Genomic DNA, 22267 nt, shown 5'->3' with positions numbered 1-22267 from the left:
ATACATATATACATTCTTTTTAAAAATATTCTTTTCCCATTATGGTTTAATCATAGGATACTGAATATAGTTCTCTGTGCTATACAGTAAGACATTGTTGTTTATCCATTCTATATATAAAAGCTTACTTAACATCAGTTTAAATCGTAATTGTTAAGAAATGGAATAATAATCTTTGTTATATAATTGTTTTAGTGCTTCTCTGTGTGTTTAAAAAAAAAATTAAAAAAATAGTATATGGTAGTATGTGTCTTTAACCGTGTAAGATTGTGTTGAAACGATTACTTTTGAACTTCTGAAAGCGAGCCAGGAACGCTGGTTTAAGTGGGTTATTGCTACATAAAAATCACATCATAGTCTCAGTTCCCCAAAGAATTTTGTTAAGCTCTTTTCTGAAGGCAAAAGGCTTGTATTCTAGATAGCTTCCATACTACCTTTTAATTTTCTATCTTTCACAATTTTTCTTTGACTACATGGATAAAATTACTTACAACCAGCAGTTTTGTTGAGTCTAAAGTTTGGACACTCTCCTTCATGCTCCAGCCAAAACATGTTTGTGGAAATGAAGATTCTCTTTCAAGACAGGAGATGAAATCCGGGCCCAGTGGTTTCCCATGAAGCCAGGACAGTTTCTCCTGGCCATTTTTGGTTGGAGCCCAAATATATTTGACTCATAGTTCGGTATTTCATTCTGGTGATTTTCCTCATTTTTCATAATTTACCTACTGCTGTCAAGAACAATCATTGTCTTTCCCAACAGACTAGTAAATATTCCTTTAAGCCAATGGATTTATAAAAGGTGGAATCCAATGATTCAATCCATTGGGGCAGATTCATCAAATGCTTCCTAAATACAAGGCATGGTGGAAGATGTTTTCAGGGATGCAAAGAAAACCATCCTTGACCCCGAGAAAATTGTAGTTAAATTATGGACAAACAGAAAAAAAATGTACACAGATAAAATTATTTTCTGCCCTTAAATGGACATAGTCTATAAGAGACAAAACCCCTATACTAAACTTCTATTGAAGGAACACATGATTGCACCCAAAACCAACTGTGAGAGGGTTTATACAGAATAACTGGAAATGAGTGTTTTTCTATCATTCTTTTTTTTTTTAATTGAAGTATAGTTGACTTACAATGTTGTGTTAGTTTCTGCTGTACAGCAAAGTGATCCAGTTATACATATACATCTATCATTCTTTATGCTCCATCAGAGAACAGATGCTGCCATAGATAAACTTTCTTTTTTAGAACTTTCTCCAGAGAAAGCAAGGTTGATGTAGTATCAACCTCATACATCTATTTGCTTTAGAAATGAACACATCCTGGACTAAGAAAACTTCTAGCTAATCAGGCCACTGGAGTTCAGCCCATGCAAGATTCTGGAGGAAGAGTGTACAAGAGTTGGGCCATTTTGACTTGAGGTTGTCATATAAAGCCTCAAACTGACAGAAATAATGGAAGTTTCTCTGGTTTAGGGGACTAAAATGTCATTTGTTATTTTTTTTTGGCAATGTTAGAGGAGGTCATCAAGAGGACGTGACCACCGGTTGACCCACGAGCTGACCCTGGACAATCAGAAGCCCCTCACCCCCTCCCTGTCCTTGGAATGTATGTTCTGCCCACTGTCCCCACAGTTGGAGCTGTTTTCAAGGACAAAGCCTTGAGAGAGCAGTGTGGTGTTGAGACCACCTGGGTATGACTGAACATTCTATATAAACTTTAAGATTCTTGTGGGTGGGTGTGAAGTTCCACTCATCTTTTGGCATCCAAGACAAGCCTCATATGTAAGTTCCCTTGAGTATTCAACCTGCCACCTACCACCTGGAGTGGTCACCTCTTCCTTTGATCTCTCCCTGCCCTCTGTGCATGGGAGACCAGTTTGTGAACCAACACGCAAAATGCAATTTGAATTTTAGCATTTATTTTAGCTTATTTTCTACTTGTTTTGTTTAAAATTTACCTTCTTTGGAAGAATTTGCTACTTTTAAGAACTTAATAAGGTGTGGGCTACAGCCCTGTTGACTTCCAACTAAACTACTCAGAAAAGAAAGCAAATACTAAATGAGTTAGATATCTAAATCCAAATGTAATTCTAGACTTAATCTATATCTATATCTTTACACATGAATTATATAGTCGTGTATTCATATTTGATATAAAACTCATAACCATGGCCACTTATAAACCACAGAATTGCTCTTTGTATGCAGATTTCTGTTACCAAGTCCAAGCTTATACTGCTTGCCGCATGACAGGCCAATAAATTGAGAGAAGAGGTGTTGGGGCAAGGAATAGTGACTTTATTTGGAAAGCCAGCAGACAGAGATGATGGTGGACTTGTGTCCCAAAGAACCATCTTCCTGGAGTTAGAAGTCAGGCTTCTTTTATACTAAAAGGGGAGGAGGTGTGGTTATTTGTTGCAAACTTCTTGGTGTCAGAATCCTTTGTTCTTGCAGCTGTCTGGTCACAATGTTCCTATAAACCTCCAACAAGACAATGTTATTCTCTGTTCTGCAACTTTTTCTCTCTATGAATGGAAAAGTGTTATACCTTTAAAGGTCAGAACCTCAAAAAGGGCTATAGGCAACATTTGTAACTTGTTGCAAAAGCAACAGAGCACAAAGTTTGAAGTAAAAGAAACAGATCCAATATAGAGTCAGATTTGTTCTTCCCTATTACATTTCCAATGAAGCACAAAAATTTTTAGGAAAAGTAATCCCTCTGGATTCTTCTTCTTCTTCTTCTTCTTTCTTTTTTTTGGCTGCACTATGTGGCTTTCAGGATCTTAGCTCCCTGATCAGGGATTGAACCCAGCCACAACAGTGAAAGTGCCCAGTCCTAACCACGGGACCACCAGGGAACTCCCTGGATTCTTCACTTTTAATATAACAATAATCTGATACTCAATATAGAGGAAGGCAGAACTCCTTCATTGACTATTTAAGGTTGGCAGGAACACCTAGTAATGAAAGTATGGAAGGATGATTTACTGCCATGGTCTCATTGTGGCAGAGTATGATTCTCCACCCCTGGACTTTGGACTTGATTGTGTAAGTTGTTTTGGCCAAAGGGATGTTAAGACACATGAGACCAGCAGAGCCTTTGTATGTGCTTGTGGGACTGGGTTTGCCTTTTTGCACTTGTGATACTCAGGGAAGACAACACGCCCCGTGTAGCCACTGTTGCTTCAGCCTGAGTTCCAGAATGAGAAATGAGGACCACCTGCCCCTGACAATTGCTGATCCACCTGGAGTTGATCTGAACCGAACCTGCAGCCTGGAGCCTATAGTCCTACCCAGCTCAGCCACAGAGCAGCCACCCTGCTGCTGATGGGTGTGAGAATAAGTGATTGCTGCTTCAAGTCCATGAGCTTTAGGGTGGTTTGTTACTCAGCATTATTGTGTGAATAACTGACTGATACAGATGATCTCTAGAGAGTTTTTTTCTAACTCCATATAGACATATTGACTATGAAAATTTCTCAAAATATTCCTTCCCATAAGTGTCTCCAACAGTTTTGCAGTGTAATGTGGATATTCAGAGCTTTCAACTAAATGACTTTTTTCTGCATTGGAAGAACTGAATTAAGTTTAAAAAATAGAAGCATGTTCTGAGTGAATTCTAGATATAATAGGTATTACTCTCTGTCTTCGAAAGGTGTAAAAGCTGACTATATGTTGTGTATTTGGAATTTGGGAATTGATACTTAGAGGCACTCTGATACATTGTAGGAAGTGAATTTTGTGTGAAGCTGGAAGTTTCCAGAAATGCTATGCTGTTTTAAACAACTCTTCTCTGAAGTTCGAGCAAACTTTTTACTCATAAGCTTTCTAATTTTCTAAATAGAAAAAACAAATTCATATCACAAAGAATGCAAGTGTGAGGAACAGTTAGTTCCAAACTGCCTGCTGCTCTCCAGCTAGGATTGTGTGCAGTTTATGTCAAAACACTTCAGCAAAGAAATACAAATACAGACTAATGTTTGACTTCTTTTGTTGTGTTGAACTGGAGCCAGCAAAAGTATTTATATATAAATCCACTTGTGAAATGCGTAACCCTCTCAATGTGACTTATATGTTTAAGACTTAAAGTGAATTCGGGTTGACTGACAGAAGCTACCACTCTTACAAGGTCACAATGTCTGACTCTACTTATGTGGAAACTTTTAAATTCATTCTTTTCACTGAGGGATGTTTACCTTCTGAACATTTATTTGCCCTACTACGTGGATTGTAAAGCATAAGACTTCAATACACCCATCCTCACTCTTCTCCTTAAAAACTTGAGGACAACAAATACCCCCCAAACCCCAAGTGTATTCCTAAAATATCTCCTTAAACATTGCCTGAGGACAAAATAGATGACTTTGCCATTTTAAACACTTGAGCATAATGTAGGTATAAAAGTGAGCCCTGTCATATGGAGTCAGATATTTTCCTTCTCTCTCTAACAGTAATATTCTACAAAACACTGTTTTCTTCTCTCTAATTCTGTGAGGAACTAAGACATGGTTTTTGAATCTTGATTTAGATGAACTTCTGGATGAACTACTATAAAAGAGCACAGGCGCATCAGCTGTCTGAGACACCATGTAGGAATGTCATGTCTCCATTTTTCAAAAGCTCCATCCTCCCATTTTGTTGAACTTTAGTACCTTGTTTAAATTTTTATTGCATTCCCACATAGTGTTATGCATAAGTATATAAGAAATGCCACAACAGATTAGGCCAATGGTCCATCTTGCCTGCCTCTGAGGGACGTTGTGTAGGGAGCTAAGGTTGTCTTTTTTGACATTACTCTGAAAACTTTAGGAATCCACTGCACACATTCCTTACACCCCTTTAATATTCCATTATAGAGCCATCATCTGAGAATTTTCCTAAACCTTTTAAAACTTACTTATAGTTTCACCCTTTGTTATTCTTTTGGGACCATAAAAACACTGCATAATTTGAATGAAAAAAAAAATGACCTCCTTCAAGTTTCAAGAGTTGGTTCCTGAGGTCTAGCATTTTGAAATTGGGTGAATAAGTTTCTGATTACAAATCCCACCTCTTCACAATTTCCTAGAAATTAGTTATGTGGTAGGCTGCTTCTAAAGTGGTTCCCAAGGATCCCCAAATCCTGGTGTCCACACCCTTGTGTAATTCCCTCCCCTTATGCCTGAGCTTGACCTAGTAACTTGCTTGTAGTGTATAGCATATGGCACAAGTGAAGACATATCAATTTCAAGATTAGGTTATAAAAGTCTGTGACTTCCATCTTGCTTGTACACTCTCTCTCTGTGTCTTTCTGAGTGCTTGCTCTGAAGAAGCAGACTACCACATTGTAAGCTGTCTTATGGAGGGGTTCACATGGAAAAGACCTGAGGGCAGCCTCTGGCCAACAGCCAGCAAGGAACTGAGGACCTCAGTCCAACATCCCTTGAGAACCAGATCCTGCCAACAATAATGCAGAAGCTGATTCTTCCCGTGCTGAACCTTCAGATGAGGCAGCAGACCCAGATGACACTGTGATGGCAATCTAGTAGGAGACCTGGAAGACAAGTTGGGGATCACCGGGGGACCTATTCAGAGGCAGCCTACCATGTAATTAATCAGGGATTGTGAAGGTTTTTGCCTCCATTTATTTTGATTATATCTTTGAGATAGTTCTGCTGTAAGATCCTAATAGTTTGCCACATTGGGCCTCCAAAAATATTTTTGTCTTGGCAATTCTAAGATGTGTTCCCCCTCTCACATCATTTATGGGACTTAAAAATAGTTTAAGCATCATCCTAAGAGATTTTGATATGGTAGGGGTATTACTTAGTTATTTCTGTGTAACGGACCATCTTAAAACTTGGTTTGGCTTAAAACATTAACTATGTATTTAGTTCCTGATTCTGTGGGTTGGCAGTTGGCTGGGCTCATCTGGTTAAGTCTGACCTCGGCAGGACTCCTTCTTGATCTGCCATCCACTGCAGGTCACCTAGCTGGCTTTGCTGATCTTGTATAGATTCTCTCACATCTCTGAGGCCTCAGCTGGGATTGACCCGCAGACTCAATTGTGATCTGTGTGATAATGATTCAGCAAGCTATCTCCAGTTTGTTCACATGGCAGTGTCAGTGTCCCAAGAAAATAAACAGAAGCAGGGCCTCTTAAGTCTTATGCTTAGGACTGAAACATCGGTCACTACTACCATGTTCTATTGGCCAAAGTAAGTCACAAGCCCAGTCCCGATTCATGGGGTGGGGGAAGAGATTCTACCTTTTGTTAGAAGGAAATGCAAAGTCAGTTTTACAAACAGCAAGTGCATGGTGGGAATGAATAGTGTGGCTATTTTTGCCGTTAACCCCAGTGGACATGATTTAACATAGAGTCCTCTCCCTCCATGACACAGAACATTGTTACACTGAGTGGTGTCTCTTATACTACTGATGCTGGGTTCTCCTCCCAGTTTTGCAGCTCACCATCTGGGTGCCTCTGTGCTTCAATTTACTTATCTGTAGAGTGAGGCTGGAAATAGGCCCTACTTCACAGGGTCACTGTGAACATTTAATGAATTACTAGGCATAATGATCTTAGGCCTGAAGTGCTCAAAAATTGTTAGCTGTTATCATTAAGATTATGTTGCTTTGTAACAATTATTTACACTCAGGTTTATTTCTCTGTTAGACATTGGACCCGTTGAGGGAAAGACCTCCCTGCATTTAATCTTTCATCAAAAATTATTGAGCATCATGATATGCCAGGAGCTAGGAGCTGGGGAATAACTAGCCCCAGTAGGACAGAAGCCTATAACTATGTTATTTTTAGCACCATGTGTTTTCATTCTGGTATCTTACTTCCCTAAACTCCTGCCTCCATCTACTTTTTTGTTTTTATTTTTCATAATTTGTTGTTGTTTAAATCTTTGGAATATTTTAAAACATCTTTGGTGATCTCTTTCCTATATATCCGCTGGTTATCCTGTATGTGCCTCTTTTTGTTACTCCAACATGATAAGTTATAGTACATTAATGAGGTTTTGACTTCTTTTTTTCTATATTTTCCAGGGACTCTGTTTATTCCCTTTGTATCTAAGTTTGTGGTAGAAATTGAATACCTTTAGAGGGAACTTATTATGTTCATTTAGCCAAATGGTGGCATTATTCATCTGTTCCTTCTCCTGGCAAATGGGGGTAGTGAGTACCCAGAGCTGTTGGGTGGATTATTTCTGTCATTTCAGCAGGCAGCAGAGCCACTTGGTACACAGGTTTTCTCATTTGTCACTTGGGAATAATGTTAACAACTCTACTTATCTCTAGGGTTGTAGTGAAAGGAAATTAAAGAATAGAAACAAATGAAGACCTAGATAGATATTTCTCCAAAGAAGACATACAGATGGCCAACGGGCCCATGAAAAGATGATCAACATCACTAATTATTAGAGAAATGCAAATCAAAACTATAATGAGGTACCACCTCACACTGGTCAGAATGGCCATCATTAAAAAATCTACAAATAATAAATGCTGAAGAGGGTGTGGAGAAAATGGAACCCTCCTACACTGTTGGTAATAATGTAAAGTGGTACAGCAACTATGGAAAACAGTCTGGAGATTCCTTAAAAAACTAAAAATAAAGTTGCTATATGATCCAGCAATCCCACTCCTGGGCATATATTCAGACAAAACTATAATTCAAAAAGATACATGCACCCCTATGTTCATAGCAGCACTATTCACAATAGCCAAAACACAGAAGCAACCTAAATGTCCATCAACAGATGAATGGGTAAAGATGTGAATGGATAAAGATGTGATATATATACATACATACACAATGGAATACTACTTAGCCATAAAAACAAATGAAATAATGCCATTTGCAGCTACATGGATGGACCTAGAGATTATCATACTAAATGAAGTAAATCAGAAAGAGAAAGACAAACACCATATGATAACACTTATATGTGGAATCTCAAATATTACACAAATGAGCTTATCTATGAAACAGAAACACTCACAGACATAGAGTTATGGTTGGCAAGGGGGAGAGAGGGTGGGGGAGGGAAGGATTGAGAGTTTGGGATTAGCAGATGCAAACTATTACATATAGGATGGATAAACAACAAGGTCTTACTATATTAGCACAGGGAACTCTATTCAATATCCTGTGATAAACCATAAGGAAAAGAATATGAAAAAGAATGTATATATGTATAACTGAATCACTTTGCTATGCAGCAGAAATTAACATAACATTGTAAAACAACCATACTTCAATAAAATAAATTTAAAAAAGAGAATAGAAACAAGTTTAGAAAATGTCTTAATATTATCTGTAATGGGAATGAGGTCACATTTAACAAGGAGCAAATGTAGCCAGACCCGTGGAGGAAAGAAATTGGCAAAGACCCAATAAATTCTAGGGACCAAAAGGAACTTGTATTGGTCTAAAGATTTTTGAAAAATAAGGATAATATTTTACTTAACATAACGGCTCCCTATCTTTTTCATCTTTCCCAACATTTTCCCCCCTACTTCTTGAATCTAAATCAAGATTGAACACAAAAGCTTCAGTATGATGTAAAATCACTGTTGCAGTAACTATAAAATGTTGCATGTACTTCATTTCCGTTAGTACAATGTGTTCTGCTTCACTTTTATTTTACTCTATTAGGTATGCAGCCCATTTGCCAGGGTGAGTTATATCCTCTTAGAGTTTGGTTATATACCTAGTATATTTTGTAAACAGAATTTCCATTAAAAATGAATTACTTTTCCTTAGAGCTAATTGATGGGGCTGACACATCACTAAATTCCTTTTCTGAGCCAAGATTTGTCACCTTGATCAAAAGCTGGCAAAATGCAATTTGTGATCATTTGAAAGGTACAAGTGGTGTGTGCCCTTCAAAAGGTTTTCTTTGTGGCACACTTGCCCTTGATGTTTGTCTTTAAAGCAATTAACCAGCAGGAACAAAGAAATAGCAACTCTGCACTCTGATTCCTCATATAGTCTTGGCATTCACCAGAAACACTTTTCTTCATTTAGGAAGAAGTGTTCTTCTGACAGACAGTCTGGAACAAAGTGTGCGTACACACATACAATGAGTCAAGAGTTGGATTGCGGAAACACAAGACCCCCAAACAGTAAGCTAAAGATGTGATACCCGATGCTTGGCAGAAAGATTATGTTCATTGTACGCCTTCCGAAATCCAGCCCATGACACAAACAGTCATCGCTGTTATTAGTAATCACTCCCCAATATTTCCAGAAAAGGAGGGAAGAGAAAAGCATTGGTTTGGTGAGATCATCTCTCTGCTTCTTTCAATTTTACCAATAAAAAGTTGTTAAAGAGGTTTTCTTTTTCTGATCATAAAATTAATACATGCTCATTATATGAAAGAAAAAATCAGAAAATATAGAAAATTAGCAGTGAGAATAGAATTGAGAAGAATTTAGGACATTATCCCAACCAGCTCTATTTGGTTGTTTTCATTTATGAGTGTAGATACAGACTGTGGTCAAAGGATTTAATTATTTGGGGCTTTCAAGGTCCATCAATGGGGGAGCATGATCAGGTAATTTCTATGACCTCTGAGGAAACAAAGGGATTTCTCGATGGAGTATTTGCCCCATTGTTCTGAACTAATTAGCTTTTAAAATATCCTAAGCTTCATTTTTCATGAAATTTCCCACACAAACCCACTTCCCCTCAGTTTCTCAAAATGACATAAATGTGAGGAGACAGAAGCCCTATGGAATCGGTACAGAAAAAAGCCAATGCTCCGAGATGCATTTGGAAGGCTTATTTTCACAGAAATGAGGGAGGTCAAGATCAGTGAGGCTTGGGCTGAATGTGTTGATTTGCAGGAGAAAAGGAAACTTTTTTTTTTTTTTTTTTTTTATGTTGAACATCAGTAAATGATGAATACTTTTCTGTAACAGCATAAAGCTGTGTGAAGTTGAGGGCAGGTCTATAAAATAAAGAACCTCATGGGAAACAAGAAAAGAAAACCATCTTTGTAAACGTCCTCCCTATAAAAAGAGAAGAGAGTAAACAATAATGGTTATTCACTGATGGGTGACAGAGGATAATGGCCCAACCGACCATCGGGTGCTCCCCTAGGGAGCTGCTCCCCGTGCCATCTCTCCCCCACCAAGAAGGGGGAGGGAGGGAAATGGTGGGCAGTGATAATTAGTGGGAAAGACACTGCACAGCTCACAGGGTGCCCAGTGCCCCAAGGTGAGGCTTGGAGAGAGAAGCTAGAGACACCACTGCTTAAACAGCTTAAACAGAGGGGTAAGAACCAAAGAGGCTAGAAATAAGTGTTCATTTTCTGCTATTGTTACTTATTTTATTGATGAGGAGGCTGAACTTGAAGAGGTCCCCTAACTTGCCCATTGGCATTGGAAATAGATGGCAAATCCATGGAGGTGGTGAACCCCAGCAATCTGTCTCCAGGCCCTTCACCCACTGCCTACCTGGGAAGTAAATAATGAACATTTATTGCGCATTTCCTACACTCCCAGATGGTACTACGTAGTCGATGTGTATCATCTCATTTACTGACACAAAGCTGATGAGGCAGGTACACATCTGATGGTCACATTGTAGATGCAGGGCTGAGGTTTATACAGTTTCAGTGACTCACCTCCGTCAGGTGAGCAAGTCAGGCTCCTCCCTTGCTGACGTGAGGTCTGAGGTACCCCAGCATGAATCCTTGTTCTATGTTGTCATTTTAACACTCTTTTTACTTATATGTTGAAAAGTCTTTTGAAAAAGATAAACTTTTCCTTCTGTCTCTTTTTCTTCTTTTTTTTAAACCATGATGCTGTCTTACCACTTATTTTTTCTTTCAAAAAATGTGCCTCTTTTGGACTACAAGAGGAAAGGACTCATTGGGTGATAGGCTTATTAAAAACCCTCTCTTTTGAGGAGATGGGGACCCCTGAACACTTTCACGCTTCCCTTGTGAGCACAGACCGAGAGCATACTAAATTTTGCTATTTGGTACTTGACAGTGACCACTGCTTAATGCTTTTTAGGCGTGTTAGAAACCCTGCAGTGCCTCTAAATTGTGTAGGAGTACTCCTTGGGGAGAAGTGTCTTTCTGACCCCAGCTTGCAATCAATTAACACCATGAAGCATGGGAATTTATAACCCTTACTTTTTATTTTCTCAGCAAGGGAGAATATGGAAGTCACCAACGCTGTAATGGAGTCAAAGGAAGCAATCTGATCTGTTGGTCCACAGATCTCTTTTTGACCCATGTTGTAAGGTCAGCACCAAGTGATACTGCTTCAACCATCCCCCAGCATTACGCTGAGCGCTGTGTGGCTTTTTTTTTTTTTTTTTAAACAAACTTCCAACGTCTAACTTTTTAATTCTTGCCATCACACCAGCTGGCTCGTAATTAACCGCTGGCATCATCAATATCTCGTCAAAGTTAATGAGTTTTTAACATAATTTTTAACTGCTCTGAAGAGGTTACAGAATTAAAAGAACAAGAATAATGTATATATTTATTCACAGGCAAACAGAGGGATGAAAGATACGAATCCAGCTCTAAGGCCTCTGAGCAAGGAATTGGAGACAACTTCCAGCCTTCCTAGTGAATCCAGTGGTCAAGGGTGAAGGGGTTTACATGCCTGAGTGGCCTACACACCATTTGTACTCGCTAAGAACTAACATTTACCTTTATTTGAAATTGCTTAGGCTGAACAGCCATTCAGATGCAAAGAGATAAATGCTTAGGATTGATTTTTTTTTCCTCTCTCTTTGGCCCTCAGACTCAGAGATTTCACTTAATCAAGGTTCCCATTGCTCAGCCCACTACTGTCAGCCAGAGAGCAAGGGCCATCACTTTCCTTCCCCTCGTCATTCTCCCTCCCTCTACTCCTCTCCTCTCCATCCCCTCTCCTGCCTTTCCCTTTCCTTCTTCCCTCCCTTCCTCCCTCCTTTTCTTCCTAGCTTCATTCCTTCCTCCCTCCCTCCCTTCCTTCCCCCTTTTTTATCCCTATTCCCCCCTCCCATGTCCCTCACTCGCCCATAGCCAACCATTTTTAAAAGATTGATGTATATCCTTTTATCTGTATATGTCCTTATACAATGTGTGCTGTTGTTTTTGAACGCGGGTTTTTAATTAACACGAATAGTATTGTGTTATAGATCTCATTCTCTCTTTTACTGTTTTTAATCTTTCTGTGTGGCTTTGCATATGTCTGCTTGTTCATTCTAACAGCCGCAAAATATTCACATTGAACAAATACATCTCCTTGTGTTGGACCAGGATTGCCTCCAATTTCCCACCTCCATGAGTGATGCTGTCATGAATATTTTCATGTAGGTTCCCATACTGACCTGTGTGGGAATTTCCCTGGAACATTCCCAGGAGCTAGAATGCTAGGGCTTAGGGCATGACTGAACTTCATTTGATTACACAGCTATATGGCTCTCCAATGGGGCTGTGAAGTCTGCATGGGAATTCCTGTAGCCCACACATTGCCCACATTTGTCATTATCCTGGTGTTTGTTTATTTTTTATTCTTTTTATTGAAGTATAGTTGATTTACAATGTTGTGTTAGTCTCAGGTGTACAACACAGTGATTCAGTTATACACATATATTTTTTTCTGATTCTTCTCCATTATAGATTATTACAAGATATTGAATATAGTTCTCTGTGCTTGTTTATTTTATATATAGTAGTGTGTATGTGTTAATCCCAAACTCCTAATTTATCCCTCCCTCCCCACCCCCTTTCACCTCTGGTAACCATAAGTTTGTTTTCTATGTCTGTGACTCTATTTCTGTTTTGTAAATACGTTTGTTTGTATCATTTTTTAGATTCCACATATAAGTGATATCATATGGTATTTGTCTTTCTCTGACTTACTTCACTTATTATGATAATGTCTAGGTCCATCCATGTTGCTGCAAATGGCATTATTTTATTCTTTTTTATGGCTGAGTAATATTCCGTTGTGTATATATACTACATCTTCTTTATTCATTTGTCAATGGACATTAAGTTTGCTTCCATGTCTTGGCTATTGTGACTAGTGCTGCTATTAACATAGGGGTGCATGTATCTTTTTGAATTAGTCTTTGTCCTTTTTGAATACGTGCCCAGGAATGGGATTGCTGGATCATATAGGAGCTCTATTTTTAGCTATTTGAGGACCCTCCATACTGTTCTCCATAGTGGCTGCACCAATTTACATTCCCTCCTGGTGTTTAATATTTACCAATCAAATGGTATTAAGTGACATCTCATAGTTGTAATTTACCTTTCTCTCATTATTAATTAGCCTGAATTCTTTTTATGTATTTCTCAGACTCTGTGTTTTCTTTTTTGGTAATTGCCTATTCATATCTTTTGCCCATTTTTTCTATTGAGGTTTGTAAATTTTTTTTTGTTGATTTGTAAGAGCTTTCTCTTTTCCTCTTTTTCTTTTCTTTTTTAAAAAAACATGTTCTACATACTAGTTCCTCAACAGTTTTGGACATGGCACTATCTTCTCCCAGTGTCACTTGTCTGTTAACTTTGTCCATCATTCCCTACCTTGCACTGATCCCCTTAATTTTGATGGAATTTAATTAATTTTGTCCTGATAGTTTGTGCTTTTGGGGTTTTGTTTAAGAGGTTCTTCCTCACCATTAGATCCTAAAGATGATCTCTGACATTATTAAATCTGCTACCTTTAATCCACCTGATGTCTACCTTGCATGTGGTGTGAGGTAGGGATCCAGTTTTATTTTTCTGCATATAGTGAACCAGTTTCCCAACTTCATGTATTATATAGGCTAATTTTTCCCCATGGATTTGGGTTGTACAAACACATTTCCTTTTATATATGGGTCTCACTCTCAACTGTCCATTTTCTCACATAGGCCTACTTGTTTGTTCTTGTACCGCTGCCATGTTACTTTCAATTACTGTGTTTTTATTATATGCCTTAATATTTGGTAGGGTCAGCACCCTCCTCATATTTTCTCTTTAATTGCAGGGTTGACTTAGCTATTCATGAGTATCTTTTATATACATTTTAGAATAATAATTGGAAGTGCATTTGGGAAGAATTGACATCTTTTTGAAGTAAACATCCTATTCAACAGCATGAACTGTCTCTTGTTTTACTTTGATCTTTTATGTACTTTAATATAATTATATACTCTCATCCATAGAGGTCTCATGTATTAATTTTTAATTTAATTTCCGACCTTTGTCTTTTCAAGAACCTTTAATGCTTTTTCCAACAGCACAAGCTCAGTCCATTGGCATGAGGACAGGCCATGTGGTGTTGTTTGAATCAGTTGTTCCCCAAAGCAGTTTCTAGTCTGGTGTTGAACTGGCTGGGAAAGACTCATCTGCATGCTTTGTTAAAATTAAAAATGACTGGGATCTAACCCTGCAGGGATTTTGATTTGATTGGTTCAAGTGGACTTAAGAATCTGAATTTTTCCTAGTTCACAGATGATTCTAATGGGCAGCCATGTTTGGGAACAGCTGTTCATTGCACTAAAAGATGATTTTGAGTTTTTTATGATTCTTCCCTCTTCTCCTCCATTTGAGAGAGTACCCTGAGAAAAGGTAATTCTGAGATAAGAAGGAATTCTGAACCAACATTGGTAATTACAAATACAGGTCATCATAAATTTATTGTACATTTTTTACCTTTAATGCCTTAGGTCAAAGGTATGCTAAAAACCCTCTGAATACTATTTAAAAGCAAATTAATTCAAGTAGTTCAGGATAACTCCATAATACACAATTTATTCTTCTTTCCAAGCCCAATAAACAAAACAGGGCAATTATAACGGCAATGATAACTTCTAGATGGCTAGCAAATTGAAGTCAATGTCCGTTGTGAGATGAAAATTCTATGCTTTGTACCAGTGCAAAGCACGTTTTAACCTCTACTGGACGAAGTTTACAGAAATGGATTTCATCAATGACAAATCAATGAGGAGACAGTTGTATCTTTCAGGAGCAAATGGGCAACAGGGAAGATGGATGGTCAAGTGGAAGTGTATAATTATCTATTCTAGCTATCCTAAAACTTTAATGAATGAGCCCTTAAATGCCATTTAGAAAAAGGTGGATCAATTGCTTGGCCACTTGTTCACCTGATCTATCATGTTTTATAGGGACATGTTAAAGTCTTTGTTGACGCAACAAAACTGTATTTCATGATGGAATTTAAGGCAGTAAGTCTTCAAGGGCCTGAAACAGTAAACAGAGCATCCAAACCTCATGTCATGAGGGATGGTGGTTATGTTGAGCTGTGTTCTAGTGGTCCTAAAAGCATTTATGAATTTGCCTTCAAATGCCATTGGAGAATTGTTTATCACAACTACAACTGAAGCTCTGAAAGTTAAAAAAGAAAGCAAAAAACAACAGGACTTTATGAACACCCTTTAATTCATTGAAAGACTGAAATGCTTTAGTCTTCTCAGGGTTAAGTCATTGTGATGGCTTCATTTTTATTGCTTGCACCTAAACCTTGCTTTACAGCTGTTGTATGGCATCCTCATATTTATTCTGCCTGGTTGATTTCCTATTTGTGGATGAAATTCAAAGTTGATGGGCTTCATGGAAATGGAAAGTGATCACATAGGAAAATTTCAAAGTAAACATTTGTTAGGAACTTTTAAGACAAAAAGTGGTATCCTGGTAATTCTAGAGAAGAAAGATCAAGTGTCTTTTCAATAACCTTTACAGGACTCTTTGTTCAGCCCTTTCCTGCCCAAGAACATCGTGGTGGATGATCTATCTATCTATCTATGCATCTACCTATCTATCTACTTATCCATCTGTATATCTATGTATATCAGCAATGTGATATGTATGTATATCAACAGTACCTGAGGCTTCTGTAGTGTTTACCATTTACAAATTTTGAGCCACCTGTGAGCCATTGTCAGCAATATCTGACATTTCTTTTATATTTATGAATTACAAAGCATGTTTTAAAAAATAACTTTCACAGTTGAGTCTCCTTATAACTCTGTGAAGTTTGTATTATTAAACCCATTTTACAGATGGGAAAATTTGGCCAAGGAGCCAGTGAATCTATCTTTAACTCAGGTTTGCTGACTCTAAATTTCCCCAACACTCTCAGCCTGATAAAATATTTTCCCTTGCATTGATACGTCTATATTTCACATTTAGGAGTAGAGAGCAGGGGTTGGTAAACTGTCTGTAAAGGGCCAGAAAGTAAGCATTTTAGGCTTTGTGGGCCGTAGGGGTGCAACTCTCTTGCCACTCCTTTCTTCCGCCTTCTTGGAGTATGAAAGCAGCTTAATCAGTTCTTAATGGGTGTGTCTATCTGTGTTCCGATAAAACCTGACTTTGCAAAACCAGGCTGGCCAGATTCAGTCCAGGGGCTGGGGTTTGCTGACACCACGTACAGAGTAATGAATCTTGCGAAGAGAAAAAGTAAAATATGTGTGGAACCCAGGTGCGTTTTAGAATCCGAATTCCTCACACGTAACTCACTTGGGTTTTTGTCCTGATTTCATGTAAGAGTTACACTCCACACCATGTCATGAACCTCCCCGGCTGTCATGTCTAGACCTTTCTTCTCTTTCTTCCCAGCAGCTGTCACCTCTTCCTCGGGCTCCCTTATCTTTTCTTTTTTTTTCTTATAAATTTATTTATTTTATTTATTTATCTTTGACTGCGTTGGGTCTTCGTTGCTGCACGTGGGCTTTCTCTAGTTGCAGCGAGCAGGGGCTACTCTTCGTCGTGGTGCGCGGACTTCTCATTGCGGTGGCTTCTCTTGTTCCAGAGCACGGGCTCTAGGCATGTGGGCTTCAGTTGTTGTGGCACGCGGGCTCAGTAGTTGTGGCTCGCAGGCTCTAGAGCAGAGGCTAAGTAGTTGTGGTGCATGGGCTTAGTTGCTCCGTGGCATATGGGATCTTCCCAGACCAGGGCTTGAACTTGTATCCCCTGCATTGGCAGGCAGATTCGTAAACACTGGGCCACCAGGGAAGCCCATCCCTTCTCTTTTCTGACTGCAGACCTTTCTTTCCATAGTCTCTCTTGTCCCCCTCTGCTGTTCCAGCTCCTCCTTCCTTAGGGGTCTTCCTGTCTCTCTTCTTACTTGCAATGACCAGCTCTTCAGGAGCATCCTCATTTGCATCCCCACCCATCATTTTCTCTCAGCACTAAGAGGGGACCTGGGAATTGATTCTCCTTTGCAGCTAGGAGAAAGGGTGATTATTAATACAAATCAATGTCTCCTCTGCTTAATATAGGTAAAGCGCTTACCCTAGAGATTGGCACAAGGCAAATGCTTAGAAAATAACTATCACTTTTGCATTGGGAACCTGATAAGGAGTTTTGGAGGCTGTCAAGTACTATGCAAATGTAAGTCATTGTCTAGTATTATGGCAGTTAAGACAGCAAAAACTTTCACACAGCCCAGAGAGCTCAGAAGCCTTGCATTTAGGACTTACTGGGGGGTGATGCTTTCATGGTCACTGAGGGGGTTTCTGAGTAAAATCTATACTTCCAGACTATGCTAGTTTCCCTGTGGGAAATATTTGCTTGTTTTGCATTAACTCAAACACGAGGGCATTTTTGCTTAAAGACTTTGTGGCTTGGGGCTTCCCTGGTGGCGCAGTGGTTGAGAATCTGCCTGCCAATGCAGGGGACACAGGTTCAAACCCTGGTCTGGGAAGATCCCACATGCCGCGGAGCAACTAGGCCCGTGAGCCACAATTGCTGAGCCTGTGTGTCTGGAGCCTGCGCTCCGCAACAAGAGAGGCCGCGACAGTGAGAGGCCCGCGCACCGCGATGAAGAGTGGCCCCCACTTGCCGCAACTAGAGAAAGCCCTGACACAGAAACGAAGACCCAACACAGCCAAAAATAAATAAATAAATGAATGAATGAATAAATAAATAAATAAATAAAATAATTTAAAAAAAAGACTTTGTGGCTTGAAGAAAAGGATCTTCTTGGAGTTGACAGCAGATTTTATTCAATAGGACCTGCTTCTGGGAGCTCCATGTTTGCATTCCCAAGGAATAAAGAGCTTCAAACATGTTTCCAGCAAGAGAGTCACTTGCAGAACAGGACTTTGTGAATTACACTGAAGAACCTGATGTTAAAAACTTATCCTATTTTTTTATAGACATAATAACATGATCACAATATTTTAAAGCAAACTGTCATGTGCAACGAATACCACAATGTAAGTCACTTTTGCATATTTTTCAATCATTTTCAAAGCATTCCCCCATCCTTGCACTCATTCACTCAAGCAAGCATGATTTTCAACTGCCTGTTACATGCCAGGTGTCAAATAGTAAGACATAGTTTATTCTCTCTAGGAGTATGATCCAGTGGGAGAGACAGTCATGTTATAAAAGTCTTCAATAGAGGCACCTACAAGAAGATCCTACAAGACAGAGTGTTTCTGTAACTGTGAGGGTGCTGAATATTCATGGAGTCCTTCATTGTTTTAGAACAATTTTAAGGTGGTTTACAGAGTATATATAATTAGACAGAAACTAAGTAGTGAGGAAACTGGGACCAAGAAAAAAAATAAGGGTAGGATAGGAAAAGTCCATTGAACTAAATGTAAGGTTAGTAAAAAAACACATATCATAAATTATACACATATTAGAGATGACCTATAAATTTGGCTCTAAGCTTCACACCAGTCAAAACAGAGAGGAAACCATGACACTTTCCATGATCAGAGTATATCCTGAAGACAAAACAGAAGAACTATTTCTAGTGAACATTTCTGAGAGAAATGTATCTTGTGGGTTTTCCTAATTGACACCTAGTCTTCACTGTCCCTACATAAGTCCCCAAATAAGTCTCCTGTAGGGTGTTTCTTATACCTTCCTTCAAATAGACCAGTAGGGTAATGTCAGAGCAGAGGTCAGCAAAAACACTTGATATCATGCCAGAACAATGTCTCCTGATTAATTCTTATCTTCTGCTTACTCTGTAGATCAGGTGCATTGCATCTAGAGGAATCAATATCCTGATTAACTTTTAAGAGATCCTCCATGTCTCTTATTTCTCTCAGTTGAGCTTTTGTGAGTAAAGGGCATCAGAAAATTTGAGTTTATACTGAGCAAATCTGAACAAGACTGCTTTAAACTAGCAGAGACTGAGTAGTCTTTAATTGGCAAAATCAACTTCTCTTTCACCTGTGCTGTGGACTGAATGTTTGTTCCACCAACCCCACCCCCCTGCCCTATTCATATGTTGAAGCCCTAATCCCCAACGTGATGACATTTGGAGGTAATTAGTTTACGAGGGTGGAGTCCTCTTGATGGGATTAGTGCCCTTAGAAGAAGAGACAGAGAGAGCTTGCTTTCTTCCTCCCCTCCACTCCCTTTCCCCTCCCTCTGCTCTGTCCTGTGAGGATACATCCAGAAGACAGCTGTCTACAAGACAGGAAGTAGGTCCTCACCAGACACTGGATCTGCCAGGGTTTTGATTTTGGATTCCCAGCCTCCAGAACTGTAAGAAATAAATGTTTGTTGTTTGTCAACCAGTCTATGATATTTTTGTTATAGCAGCACAAACTGACTAAGGCATGCTCTGATCTAATAATTTTGTGGTAATGGAGTGAAGGAGATCATGAGGAAATAAAGGTCAGAAATAGAGAAACAGAAAGTTACAATTTTAGTATATCTTGGAGTATATAGTTTTTTACTTTGCTACATCTGTATCTAAACATCTGTCTTCCAGGCCCTCAATTATTGTCAATAACATTAACTCCCATATCTAGAGCAGTGACAAAACCCCTTACAAGGGACGGAAGAGGATGGGTTGACATTAGGTAAATTGGCATGGAGATAACTATATATATATTTTAGTGTTTAATATTATCATGTAAAAAATGAGTTGCAGAAATCAGTATTAGGTAAAATAATATTTTACTTTTCCTACCATTTAGCAATTAAAGGACACTGTTTTTTTTTTTTTTGGCTGTGTTGGGTTTTCGTTGCTGCGTGCGGGTTTTCTCTAGTTGTGGTGAGCACAGGCTACTCTTCATTGTGGTGCACGGACTTCTTATTGCAGTGGCTTCTCTTGTTGCGGAGCGCGAGCTCTAGGGCACTCAAGCTTCAGTAGTTGCAGCCCGCAGGCTCAGTAGTTGTGGCTCGTGGGCTCCATAGTTGTGGCTCGCGGGCTCTAGAGTGCAGGCTCAGTAGTTGTGGCGCATGGCCTTAGCTACTCCGAGGCATGTGGGATCTTTCCAGACCAGGGCTCGAGCCCGTGTCCTCTGCATTGGCAGGCGGATTCTTAACTGCTGCACCACCAGGGAAATTCCTAAAGAACACTGAATAGCATAAGTCCACTTCTTGCAAAACTTCCTAATAAAATGTTTCTAGAACTCATCAGAAGTGAAAGGTCTTGATATACCATGTATAGGTAGAATTTGTACCTATATTTCACTTATATTTTTGGAATTTTGTTTTCTTTGTAATATCCGTACTTGTTTATTGGAGAAAACTGAGTCATAGGAAAATATAAAGAAGATAAATGTCACCTATAATATTTCCACCTAGGAAATTTGAAATATTTCCAGCTGTTGAAATTTTACTCTATTTAAAACTATTTTTTTCTGTTCATACATATTCACATAATGGTGATTATATTTACTTCATTTGACATTATATTACAATAATTTTGCCCTGTGTTATTAGAAGCCTCTTGTAAACATCATTTTTGGTGACTGTGTAATATTCTGCCTGCTAAGTGTCTCATAAATTACTTAGCCTTTTCTATCATGAGTTTCTTGACATTTGGGGTCACAGTGGTAAATCACCTTGAAACGTGTCCCTTATCTCTGTAATCTTCGCACAGTACTGCATTTAGACCCAGGTGAGGATGACCCTTGTCCTCGCCCCCATGTTTGAGGGGACACACACTGCAGAGCACCTTCCTCAAAATTTCCTAGGTCCTCCTATGGTGCCTGGGACCAGCCCAGGCCAGCGGTCAGGGTTGGCTTCATGGGCTGTGACCTGTGAGGTCACACAGAGCCCCATGCTCAGATGGGCCCTTCTGTTTAATACTTCCCTGTCGCTGCCTTAAAAGTCTAAGTAAAATTTAAACAAGGGGTCCCACCTTTTCATTTGCACTAGGCCCAGCAAATTACATAGCTAGTCCTGAGTCTAAGCAAATTATATAGCCATAGAAAAAAAATACTAGTTTTAAACAGAGTTAAATTTCAACAGTGGGTAATCCTGGGTGGAAATATTATAGGTGACATTTATTATCTTTTTTTACATTTTTCTATGACTCAAATTTTCTCCAATTATGTAACCATCTCAGCGGGTTGCTCTGCAGACAGCAGAACATTTTCCTCAGGGCTCTCTCTGATCCTTAACCCTAATGTCAGGTTGACCAGATGCCCTGTGCTCTAGGATTTGTGCCTGTGGGGTTTCCTAGAGGCCTGGTTCTAGAAGGGCAGGCTGGCAAGAATATTGCTCATGTTGGAAAGGACAGTATGTCTTTTGCCAGATCAGGTGAGGCCAGGCTGCCAGAATAGTGCTGACACTTTAATTCTGGGTGACTCAAATTGCTTATACAGTCAAGGGCCCCACATACCAGAGGGGTGGCCCTGCTTTGGCCAAAGCACAAAGCCTGCTCTGCTTCAGTTTTCTGTTATACTTCCCATATCCCCATCCTCCATGTCCTTCTCCCAGCTCTTGTCTTGGCACAATCTTGGTTGATTTTTGGCACAAGCTGAGAGTCCCAGAGAGTATGAAGTCTGATACAGAGGTGGCGAGGATGACAGTAACAAGGTCGTAGAAGGGCAGTGAGGACCTCCTTCTTGGCGGGGAGTATCCCCAAAAGTAAGGGCCTTGGTTGGGGCATCAATTCCCACAGAGCCTGAAGAACATTAACAAGGGCCCTGCTCTGAGTCAGGACTTATTTATAAACTCTTAGTTAATTTCTCAATGTTATATTTGGAAGCTGAAATTCCCACAATTTCTGGTATGAATGGAAAAGTCACAGCATATGGCAGGAGCGATGAATCTTAGGAAGCTTACATTTTTGCTTTTCTCAGAGGCTCCTCAGCTGAGAAATCTCTAGTTCCTTCCTTCCTTCTTGCCAGTTGGGGATCAGCTTGGCTCATCTGGTTTCTTGTGAAGGTTTGGACTGTGGCCTTGGAAACGCCAGGTGCCCTAGGGGCTTTGCTCTGGGCACTCTGTGTGTTGGTGGAGCCTGGGGGCGGGGACCACAGCCATGTTGGAGAACATGTTAGTGCCTGGAGGTCCAGTTTTTATTCCTGACCTATGTTTGG

The sequence above is a fragment of the Balaenoptera physalus genome (assembly GCF_965194825.1).
Source record: "Balaenoptera physalus genome assembly, chromosome: 4".
Lineage (NCBI taxonomy): Eukaryota > Metazoa > Chordata > Mammalia > Artiodactyla > Balaenopteridae > Balaenoptera > Balaenoptera physalus.
The sequence above is the reverse complement of the archived record's forward strand: the minus strand, read 5'-3'. Positions refer to the sequence as shown.